Below are 11,206 nucleotides of genomic sequence, written 5' to 3'. Positions count from 1 at the left end.
GAAGAGGTAGCACAAAAGCCTTAATCTAAGAAACACGAGTATTTGTAGGAGTTCTTTAGTCCTATTGGAATCCACTTGCTGAAATGATGTCTATAAATAGTCTTCACGACAGAAGCCTCAATAATACAAGAATTATTTCTGAACTAGCAGATGTACCTACCGGTTCAAGAATGTTGTTTATAGCTGTCATTACAGGTCCTTTTAAAATACTGGTTCTGAAGTTGCTATAGCTGTTCATTAGCGTATAGCATTTTGTTTGATCTGATACTGTAGAAAGTAACTTCAAGTTGTATATGAAACTTTAATAGAGAAAAACACACACACACACACACACACACACACACACACACACACACACACACACACACACACACACACACACACACACACACACACGCACACACGCACACATGCACACACGCACACATGCACACACACACATACACACATACATCTTCAGCCAAAGAGCTACTTTTATATAATTTTATCATACAATAGCATAACATATTAATTTTCATAATTTCAATAGCACTACTTCTATGAATCAAGATACAGAGTACAACAAAACGTTCAAGAGAGAAAGTGAAATATGATGACAACCATATGACATAGAATCAACTTTTTAATATGCATGTGTGTCAAGACTGCCTTTGTAAAATGAATTTTATCTTTTTCTGATGGATATATAGCACCCTTGTTTTGCCTTTATGTCTTTCATTACAATCATGTCATTAAGAGTGTTTTATATGCATGCTTCTGCGGTAAAGCAGTTGTCTGTTACTGTTTAGCACGATAACATAGTTGCACATGAAGTGATATACCCATCTATGCATTGTTCTGCTTCATTTCTACCGTATAAGTGCATAATATATAAAGTATTTGTCTATCCAGTTTAACATTTCATATATGTATTACGAAGAGCTGATTTAATAGTTTAATTCCTAAACAAATAAAATGTATAGATGCATACAAATGTTCTTCAATTACTGCTTTCCCAAGGCTGCATAAATTATATTTAATTATTTTCATAAAAATTATAATTTGCACAAGACAGTGCAAATGCATTTTTGAAATATGTTCCACTATTGCAGGAATGCAAGCTCAAATGAGTAACCTTTTGATGGATGTGTCTATTACTCAACAACTCCATCTTACATGACAGACATATAGATTAAGAAGACAATGAAGGTCGAACTGCAGGCTGCTAATCAGGATCTGTGACTATCAGTGAGTCTTTTTACAGTTGGTACCAATGAAAGTATACGTTTTCTTTTTCTTTTTGAAAGTAAGTAAATGTTTGATTGTATTAACCATTGTTATATTTGTACTGCTGAATCCATGAACTTCATTAGAACACTCACCCAAGCCAGTCAGGAATATTGATTTAGGTTTCATTTATGTTTGGCTTGCTGTGCTAAACATTAAACTGTTTTCAAGTTCAACACTTGATGCAAAAATACAAAGATTATATAATGTCTTCAAAACTTAACTAATACTTCTGGTAGCCTAGCAACTGTCTGTTACCAGGCAACTCTCTTAATAGTCTACCACTGGTTATGAGTACAGATCTTGCTAGGAATATGCTGCATTATGTTAAGCTTGATTGCTGAGAACTATTATGCCAACCATTATATGCTGAAACAAAATGCATTTTATACCTTTATGGGAAAAAATATTAGTACCAGGGTCCAGGATGTACAAGATGTTGGCAGTAGCCAAAGAAGGAATGCTGCTTTAGCAACTCCTAAGATAGAAGTTGCTGATGTTACAGACTTTATAAAGGAACAGGGAAGGGTCAAAGAAAGAAAGGAATACACTGTTTTGTTTTTCATGCAGCAGGTATTTTGTATTGTTAGTAGTGGTCAATCCTAATGTAAGGATTTAATTAATTATGTTTTGTATAACTACTAAATAGAGACTGAGAAACCTAAATGACCTAGTTTAGAGGCACGGTCTCTAAGCAACCATCTTAATGCATTAAAAATTGTACATTGTGCATGCTCAAAAAAGTAATCCTCTGGTACTTTAACACACTTGCAATGCAGTGACTGTTAACTCTTAATGCATTGACATTAATGAATGCAGAATACAAACTTTTTTAGTTGTTTTTCCAAGTAAACAAAGACATAATTTCCAATATTTAGTTACACATATCAACCACAGATCACAATACATTAAATAAATAAATATAAAAATATAAATATAAAAGGGTAAAGAGTTTGAGATAAAATTAACAGTGGGAAAGCTCTAAAAGGCAATATTGTCACATACCTCCTTTCTGATGAATGGTATGAAATGGCCATGAAGATTAAATTTAATGGCACTATCACAGTAAGGGTTTGAAGTTTATGAAAAGAAGCCCCCCAAATAATGAGTGGGGGGGCTGCACCCCCCACACCCCAGCTAATTATATATACCAACTCCAAGATTGCACTACAGTGGGGAAAGGGCAGGTTTCCCGATATGTGGAAATATGCCTTTAAAATATATTTGAGTTTACATTTACAGTAGTGTTTATAAGGGGATAATATTCTTGTTTATTCACATATAAAAGGTTTTGATTGCTTTATGTTATGTAGGGTAGCACAGCATAATTGGACATTTGCAATGTTGGCCAACTATGGATAATCGATGAATTTATTCTCGGAGATATGTTCAACAAAAGGAGGTTCAATGTTTAAGGTTTGATTAATAACCGTTTGATGAAAGTTTTATTCAGCAGTTAAACATAGACCCAGTTGTTTGACTATTTTTATCTATCTTATAAACTGTAAAGTAACTGCGGTGGTGGTACTGCAGTAGCGTTGTCGCCTCACAGTAAGACGTTGTCCTGTTCAGTTCTCAGCTAGAGCATCTTCTGTGTGGAGACATGCGTGAATGGGCATACCTTCGTTGAAGGTTGTGTGTCAGGGCCAGCAACTCGGCATGTAAAAATCTACTGCCAATCATTAGCGGACCGGAGTTCCGCTGTGGCGACCCCTAACCGGGAAAAGCCAAAAGACACAACAACATAAACTATAAAGTAAAGTATTACAAAAGGCTACAGCTTTGGAGAGAAAAGTACTATGCTTGCAAATGTTGCTTTCCAGAATTTAAACTAGTGTGGTTTACATCTGTGTTGCTGCAAACTGCAAAGTAAAATGTCACAGCTCCATTTGGAACCACCAAATAATCAGTCATACAGTAATGTTATGATGCTAAGTAGATGTCAGAACTTTGACATTCATAAATGTTAAGTGATACAAGATTGAAATGCAAACATCGAAGTGAGAAATGTTGATGTATAGGAGTAAAAGTGTACCTACATTATGTGATCACCATACAGTGGGGATTGGGGAATTTGCCCATTCCTGCTGAAATGTGATCATGGATTCAGTGTATATAATTAGCAGGTGGTGTAGCTGTGTATGGGGGATTGCTGCAATGTAAAAAAAAAAAAAATCTGTTTTTAGTGTGTTTTTTTTTTTTTTTAATTTTTATCATTTGGGATGTTAGTGGTTTGTCACTCAACATTAAAACATTGATGAAAATACATGAATCTTTTGCTAACAATGTGGATCTTTTATTTTATATTCAACAATTCAGTGTTAAATATTGGATTCTGCTGATATTTTAACATGGTGTTATCTTGCCTATGGCTTAGGTCTACTTAAATAGCACAGTATTGCTATGGTAAACATACGTGGTCAATGTTTTTAACTGTATGTGTTACTGTACCATGGCTTTAATGTACAAAAGGCAATGTTATAATTCTAGTAAAGGTCCCCATGTCACAGCTTCAGTCAGAGAAGTACTGTTCAGGCATTTCAGAATAGTGCTTCTTACAACATGTGGGGGCTATATCAGGAAAGTGTCCTCTGTCTTAAAAGTGCAAAGAAAATGTTGCAGCTCCAATTGGAAAGAGTCACAATGCTAAATATTGTTTTTCTTCACATATTTTCAAATATAGTATATTATTTCTCAATTGCTATTAAATGCAGTGCATCTGAGCCCCTTAGAAAGGCCAGAACTGGTGGGGTTCTGTTGGGGGGGCTAGTAGCATAGTATACACATTTTGTTTTCATTTGCTCACAGTGATCCTGGATTATTGCTTGGAGAACTTCCTTGCTTAGAATCTCATAGTAGCCAATGGAAGTGAAAGGAATCAAGTTCCTGATAGCATGAAGCAACTCATTAACATCGCAGTACTTTAATCCTCTTCTGTAACTGTAGGGCACCCCAGGGGTATTTCACCCCAGATATTAAACTTCTTTGCTTGACCTCTGCTTCTATGCATCTTATTTTGATGCAGTTATTGGCTTGCATGCCTGAATTTTCTCAGGTTAAGTAAGTCTGAAAGAGGGAGATCTAATTAATGCAGTCATCTGGCAATGAAATGTGTAATATCTTTAACAAGAACAGATGAGTTTTATTAGGCTATTGTTGGACAAAGTATATTTCATCAAGTTTGAGTCTGTGTGGATACATTTGGAGAAGTATGGATGGGAGAAGTTCTCCATACTATATCGTATAGTTGTGATAGAAACACACCAACTGCTAGCTAGTATGTCCTATTTGTGCATCTAGTATCTTTTCAGTTACTTGTTTTCAAACCCTTCTTCTAGCTCCTACCACTGTTTACTGACCTTTTTAAAAGAGTCAGTGGTCTTACAGCTACTACCATTTCATGTTACCCGCTCCAGAAAGTCCCCCTTAAGAGAGGCAAGAGCTGAAGGAGGGCATGATATACACACCTAGCAGCAGGGATTTAGGACATGTATAAGGGAATCAATTTAGAACGTGAGTAAGGGAATCAATTTAGGACATGGGTGAGGGAATTGATTTAGGACATGAGTAAGGGGATCGATTTAGGACATGGGTGAGGGAATTGATTTAGGACATGAGTAAGGGGATCGATTTAGGACATGGGTGAGGGAATTGATTTAGGACATGAGTAAGGGGATCGATTTAGGACATGGGTGAGGGAATTGATTTAGGACATGAGTAAGGGGATCGATTTAGGACATGGGTGAGGGAATTGATTTAGGACATGAGTAAGGGGATCGATTTAGGACATGGGTGAGGGAATTGATGTAGGACATGAGTAAGGAAATCGATTTCAAACATGGGTAAGGGAATCGATTTAGACCATGGGTAAGGGGATTGATTTACAACAAGGGTAAAGGAATCAATTTAGGATATGGGTAAGAGAATGCCTAGATGGGCAGAGTGAGTGTAATGATATAGGAATCACTGCTCCATTTGCCATCTTCTCATGCCCCGCTCACTACAGTAGTCTGCCTACAACCAGGAAGGCACTTCCCATTCTCCACCCAGGCATGCCATAATGGCACACAGATTCCCAATCTCTTCCCCAGGATAGGCTTGCTTATGTAGGCCACTCATTCATACCACTTGCCATGCTCTTCCAGTGTCCAAGCTACTGACTGAACTTAAGCCATCTGGATCCCAGTCAGGGCTCCTTCGCTATAAGCCATAGAGTTGGACATGTCTTGCCTGTCTCAGCTATGTTCAAGTGACAATAGAGTTAGCACCCATAGGTTCAAAGGTTCATAGGTAGGTACAAGGCTATTGGCCCTAGGGCCTATATAGGCCTAGCCAAACAGTACCCTGGCTTTTGCCACCCAAGAAAATTATTTTTCTGTGCCCCTGTCAAGCAGAGCCACAGAAGTGATCCCTGGGGTGAATTTCCTATCTCCCATCCAGTCATCAAGATTTTTCTTGAAGAGTGCTAATGAGGAGCTTTGTTTGATGTAGATAGGCAGTTTGTTCCAGAATATGGGAATTCTCTGGGACAGGACTCTATCCCTCCAGCAATGGTGACAAAGTTTAGGTCCCTAGAGCATGTAGCTCGGAGTGACCGGGATTTCTTTAAGTGGAGCATATCCAACAGTTCTGGGTTTGACATAGCTTTGTATGTTAGGCAGAGATCACCTCTGAGTAGGCGATATGCGACAAAGTAAAGCTGAAGTTTTTTGAGATGGTCTGCATAGGGTATCTGTTTAAGGCCGGTAATCCTCTTTGTGCAGTATTTCTGTGGCCTTTCCAGTTGTTGTAGATGTCTTGTGAGGTACATGCCAAAAGGGGCATTGTACTCTATAATGGGTCTAATGAGTGATGAGTAGAGGGGAACAATGACCTCTTTTTTCCTGGATGAGAAACATTTTATGAAGAGGTGTGCCATGTAGAAGAATTTCCTGACTACTGTGGCAATGTGATTATCAAAGGAGAGACTACTGTCCACCTGTGTCCCAAGGTCTCTTATCACACTTTTGGTGTTAAGTAGACTACTGCCTATGTGGTAGTTCATGGGTACAGAGTTTTTACCAAAAGGGATGACAATGCACTTTTTGCCATTGAGCTTGAGGCCATAACGTTGACACCAGGCATCTGTCTCAGTGAGGCCCTTTTGTAGGATGTCCACATGATTAGGAGCTTTGATTTTGGCTCCTAGTTTGCAGTCATCTGCAAAGTTTGTTAGCCAAAGACCTTCTGTGTTAGCCTGTACTTCAGAAAAGTAGATACCAAACTGGAGAGGACCTAGGACTGAACCCTGTGGTACTTAACTTGTCACTGGTCTGAAGTTGGATTTAGAGTCTGCTACTTTCACAGTGTGGGTTTTGTCAGTGAGCCAGTAGTCAACACATCTTGTGACATAGGGATTTATACCTAGTTTAGTGAGTTTATCTTCAATTCAGGAGTGGGGGATGGTGTTGAAAGCCTTGGTGAGATTGAGATAGGCTGTGTGAGCCACCTTACCCTCATCTATGGCTTTGGTGACCACTTCAAAGAAGTCTATCAGGTTTAGGAGACATGATTTGCCTTTTACAATCCCAAACTGGGTAGGGTCCAAAGTTTGGAGATTACCAGTGTCATTATTTATAAGTTCCATGATGGTACGTTCCATAGCCTTGCAGACCAGGCTTGTCAGACAAATGGTGCAGTAGTTTCCAGGGTCTGTAGTGGCTCCCCCTTTGTGGAGTGGGATAACCATTGCTGTGCACCATTCAGTGGGCTCAAAGCCTGAGGTGAGGATATGATTGAACATGGTACTTAGGTGGGGTGCCAGTTCATTCTGTAGTTCATGTAGAAGGCAGCCTGGGATATTGCCAGGTCCCATGGATGCTGTGTTCTTGGCTTTGGAGAGTGTGGTTTTACCTGTGCAGCTGTGATTACAGGAACTTTGCATTTGTCCGGTATAGGAAGGACCCTTTAGGGGATGAGAGAGGGGTAAAGTTAGCACTGCACCTATCAGCCAGGATGTTGGCAATATCAGTTGGTTCTGTATATTTAATGCCATTGTGCTGTAACTCAGAGCAGATCTGAGTGTTGCCATTGAGATTCTTGACATAGCTATAGAATGCTTTGTAGTTGTCTTTAGAATCAGTGGCGATTTTGTTTTCGTAACTAGCTTTGGAGGATTTTATGAGGGATCTCAGCTTCTTACTGAGGCTGACCATGAAGTTCTTCCAATCATGGGATTTTACTCTTTTTTGCAACAGTTTCTTTCTTCTGTTGTAGAGTTTGTTTATGGCAGGGAACCACCAGATAAGATGTAGATGCCTAGGGTGATTTGCTTGTGGTTGGATCTAACCAATGAGGAATTGACCTCTGGTGTGGAACACCAGTTGCCCATGTTGGTAATGACCAGGTCTAGGATATTGCTGCCCCTGGTGGGGGTGTGGATAAGTTGATCCAAGGTGTTGGAATTTATGAATTCCAGAAAACGTTGAGCACAACAGTTGGTACATGAGTAGTTTTCCCAGTTAATGGTGGGGTAGTTGAAATCGCCCATTATTAGGGTGTTAGATTGTGCCCTAATATTTTCCAGTGTGTCAAGAAATGAGTGAGAATCCTGGGGCATGCTGGGGGATCTGTAGCAAGCTACAGTTTGGATTGCAGTCTTTCCCAGAGTTAGTTGCACTTGGATAATCTCGGATGCATTATGCTGGAGTTGTGGATATCCTTAATGAATACGGACACGCCTCCGCCTTTAGTGCTTCGGTCCAGGTTAGGTGGCTGAAAGGTGTGGTATGGATTATAGCCTGGTAATGCAGGGGTGCTCTCTGGAGCCTTGAACCAGGTATCTGTCACTGCACAGATGTCGATGTTCTCCATTTTAAGGAGTGCCTTCAGTGAGTGCATTTTGAGGTTTAGACTTCTAGCATTAAGTAGCATTACCCTCAGATTTTGCTTTCTTGTACCTGTTACAGAGTTGAATTTGTCATTTAACTCTTGCCTAAAAAAGGCACTATAGGGGTGGCAAGAGCCTTAGCCAGTATCTGGAATCCCAAGGGCAACAGGTGCAGGCCATCTCTGGCAAAGCATTGTGATTTGCTGATCATGTCATCGCAGACAGACAGATACTGGATCCCCTTAGAATGATACCAGAAGTTTAGCCAATTGTTGAAGCCAATCATTTTGTCCTTGTACTGTGGTATCATTCTTGGTGATGGCAGGATGCTACTCAGGGCTAGGGTCATACCTGCCTGGGCTACAAGATCGGAGAGCTCTTCCATGTCTCTTTTCATGTAGTCCAGGTAGGTACATCTCAGGTCATTCACACTAACATGGACAATGACAGAGTCATATTTGTACATGTTGTGGAGTGACCTGAGTGCATGCGTTATGTGGTGGATCCTGGCACCTGACAGGCAGCTGACAGTAACGTTCTCCTTGTTTAGCCTGGTGAGTGGAACATCAGTATGCCTGACTATAGAGTCACCTATCACTAGAGTGTTGGGTAGTACTTATGCCTTATGGGCTGTGGTTGAATGGCACACTGAGTTTGTGGGCTATTTGTCATTTGGATTGTGTTAGGGGGTGGAGGTTGCTTGCGTTTCTGCTTTGGAGGTCCCTGTTGCTTGGGTATATTTTTTTTGTGAGCCTCCATGAATGTAGGTGCATGTTTTGTGTTTCTATGTGTGTTTTTGGTGGTGTAGGTTTTGAGGGACTATGTGATGAGTGTGGTGTGGTGCAAGTGTTTACCTTATCCTCTTGACTGTCTAGTCCAGTCTTGGGTGATTTCAGTTTGGTTATATAAGTGCATCTCTCACAGGTTGTAGTGTTGGGTGGCAGGAGGAGAGGGTTGTCTGTGTACATGAGGCAATTGCTGCATTGCCCCGAGATGCCCAGATTTATCAGGTAGACAGGAGAAAACACCGAGAGCTGACCCTTAGACATGCCTGGATAGGTGTTATTTATTAAGTACTAAAAACTGTTTTCCTCTAGACAAGTGAGAAAAGTTGAGTGTTGTAGTAATTTGTAGCTTATTTAGTGCTTACAATGAGTTCTGAACAAGTGCTGAGCTCAAAGAAACAGATTTGAGTGTTGAAACTAGAAAACTAGTTGTTGTAAGAAACAAATGCGTTCCTGTGCTCCTTGCCCTCCCTTTATTACCCAGTAGGCTACTTTTTATATTTTCTTAAGTAGCTTGATAACTTGGTCACTGTAATGGCACCATAACCATGCAAGATTGCCCTCCTGTGCTCTGACCAGGGATCTTTAATATAACTTGCCTGTTCCTGGAGTGCATTCCCCTGGAATACTTGCCATCATCTTACTGTACTTTGCTGCAGCTTTCTCAGTTAAGCATTACCTCGACCAATGGATGAGATATTGGAAATTCAACCCACGTCTCTTACAGACAAAGATAGATACTAATGCCCAAACTAAGCTAGACAATAGCATATCCTGTAGAAACTTCCTAACTAACATAACCTCTCCTAATATATGACCATGATATGTAAGAACACAATTGGGTTGGGTTGCATGGCTAGGCTTGTAAAGGCCCTGGAGGTCCCTAGCCTGGTATATACATATAAACCTATAAACGTTGTACCTGATGGTTGATTTCTGCTACCTGTGTTTTTTGGGTTGCTCCTCCCACATAGTAGTCTGCACTTTTTGGTTCTGCTTGTGTCTGTTCGGTTTCAATGTAGTTTTTATCAAACAATGTTCAACAAAACACCATTCTGCATTCTTGACCATAAACAACTTTAAAAGCATGCATATAATGAAAAATGCAAATGCCACTTAAATATCAATATGCAAGAAACAAGTTTACATTCATGCAGAAATGGTAAATATGTCTCAACATCTCAAAATGCAAAATTCCAATTCAGTTTTCAAATGATTGTGTGTGTGTGTGTGTGTGTGTGTGTGTGTGTGTGTGTGTGTGTGTGTCTGTGTGTCTGTGTCTCTGTGTGTGCAATATTATTGACTCGATTTGAAGAAAAGTCTTTATATCAATGGATCAAGTAGTCTGGAAACTCATGAACTTTGAATGGAATGTGAGTTTCGGAAATATAATGATTGCAATCAGGTAATTGAAATATGCAGCCATGCATGAAGAAATTAGAGTGTAATGTTTAACTAGAAATGCTACAGGAAGAGAATGGACTTATCTAAAAGACAATAGTTATTCATGTGAGAAACTGATGAAGAAGTACATATAATTTGATAAACTTAATATAAAACTAAGTTATTTTTCTATTATACTTCCCTAAATTTCAGAAACCTGCCACTGCCACTGCAGCAATGCGTTTTATTGAAATATTGCATCCTAGTAAACAGTAGATTATGAGCATGCTCTTCAGAGATGTATAGCATGCCTGAACTGTAAAAAAAACTGAGCACAGTAACGGGGAACATGTTTGTTCATGGGTTGTGATTATTAGTCTGTATCTGTTGGAGAATAGATTTGAATATTAGTAACAGATCAATGATTTAACTATAGGGTCACAGGATATGTAAAGTAATCAGTCCAATCAGTATATGTATCTTGCCAAATAACCATCCTCAGCATTTAGAACCTTTTTCAAGCAGGATGCTTGGATATATAGATTGAATCATCCAAGCTATGTTTGAAGGAGAATGAGGACTCACATTCCTGGACTTGTAGAGGAAGTCTGTCCCACAGCAGAGGGAGATACTACTTGGTGAACCTATCCCTCCAGCTTGTTTCATTATAGATGATACAGTGTTGCTCTTCAGTGTTTTTTTTTTCTTTTGGAGTAAAGGAACATAAACCTTTGTTGTGGTCTGCAGTTTCTAACCTGCAGTGTAGTTTAATTAAATTGTTTTCAGCAGCAAAATACTGGAGGCAGAAAATTGTAACATTTTTTTCCTTCTCACTATGTTTTGACTTTCTCCATACTTGTGTGACTATAGAGATAACATATTTATATAAAAAGATGGGAATGGA

At 39.4% G+C, this 11,206-nt stretch overlaps 1 long non-coding RNA gene across 1 annotated transcript in view; it reads left to right on the top strand.

Annotated features, from left to right (window-relative positions):
* Positions 1–1,109: 1,109 nt before the first annotated feature.
* Positions 1,110–11,206, top strand: part of LOC122813270 — a 544,628-nt gene continuing 534,531 nt past the window's right edge. Inside the window, exon 1 of the long non-coding RNA XR_006366653.1 lies at positions 1,110–1,227. This is a non-coding gene — a long non-coding RNA (uncharacterized LOC122813270). The remainder of the gene's footprint in view (positions 1,228–11,206) is intronic.

Source organism: Protopterus annectens, chromosome 1.part1, assembly GCF_019279795.1.
Source record: "Protopterus annectens isolate FY-2018-M chromosome 1.part1, PAN1.0, whole genome shotgun sequence".
NCBI lineage: Eukaryota > Metazoa > Chordata > Ceratodontiformes > Protopteridae > Protopterus > Protopterus annectens.
Note: the sequence above shows the minus strand (reverse complement) of the source record. Positions and strands in the feature narration are given on the sequence as shown.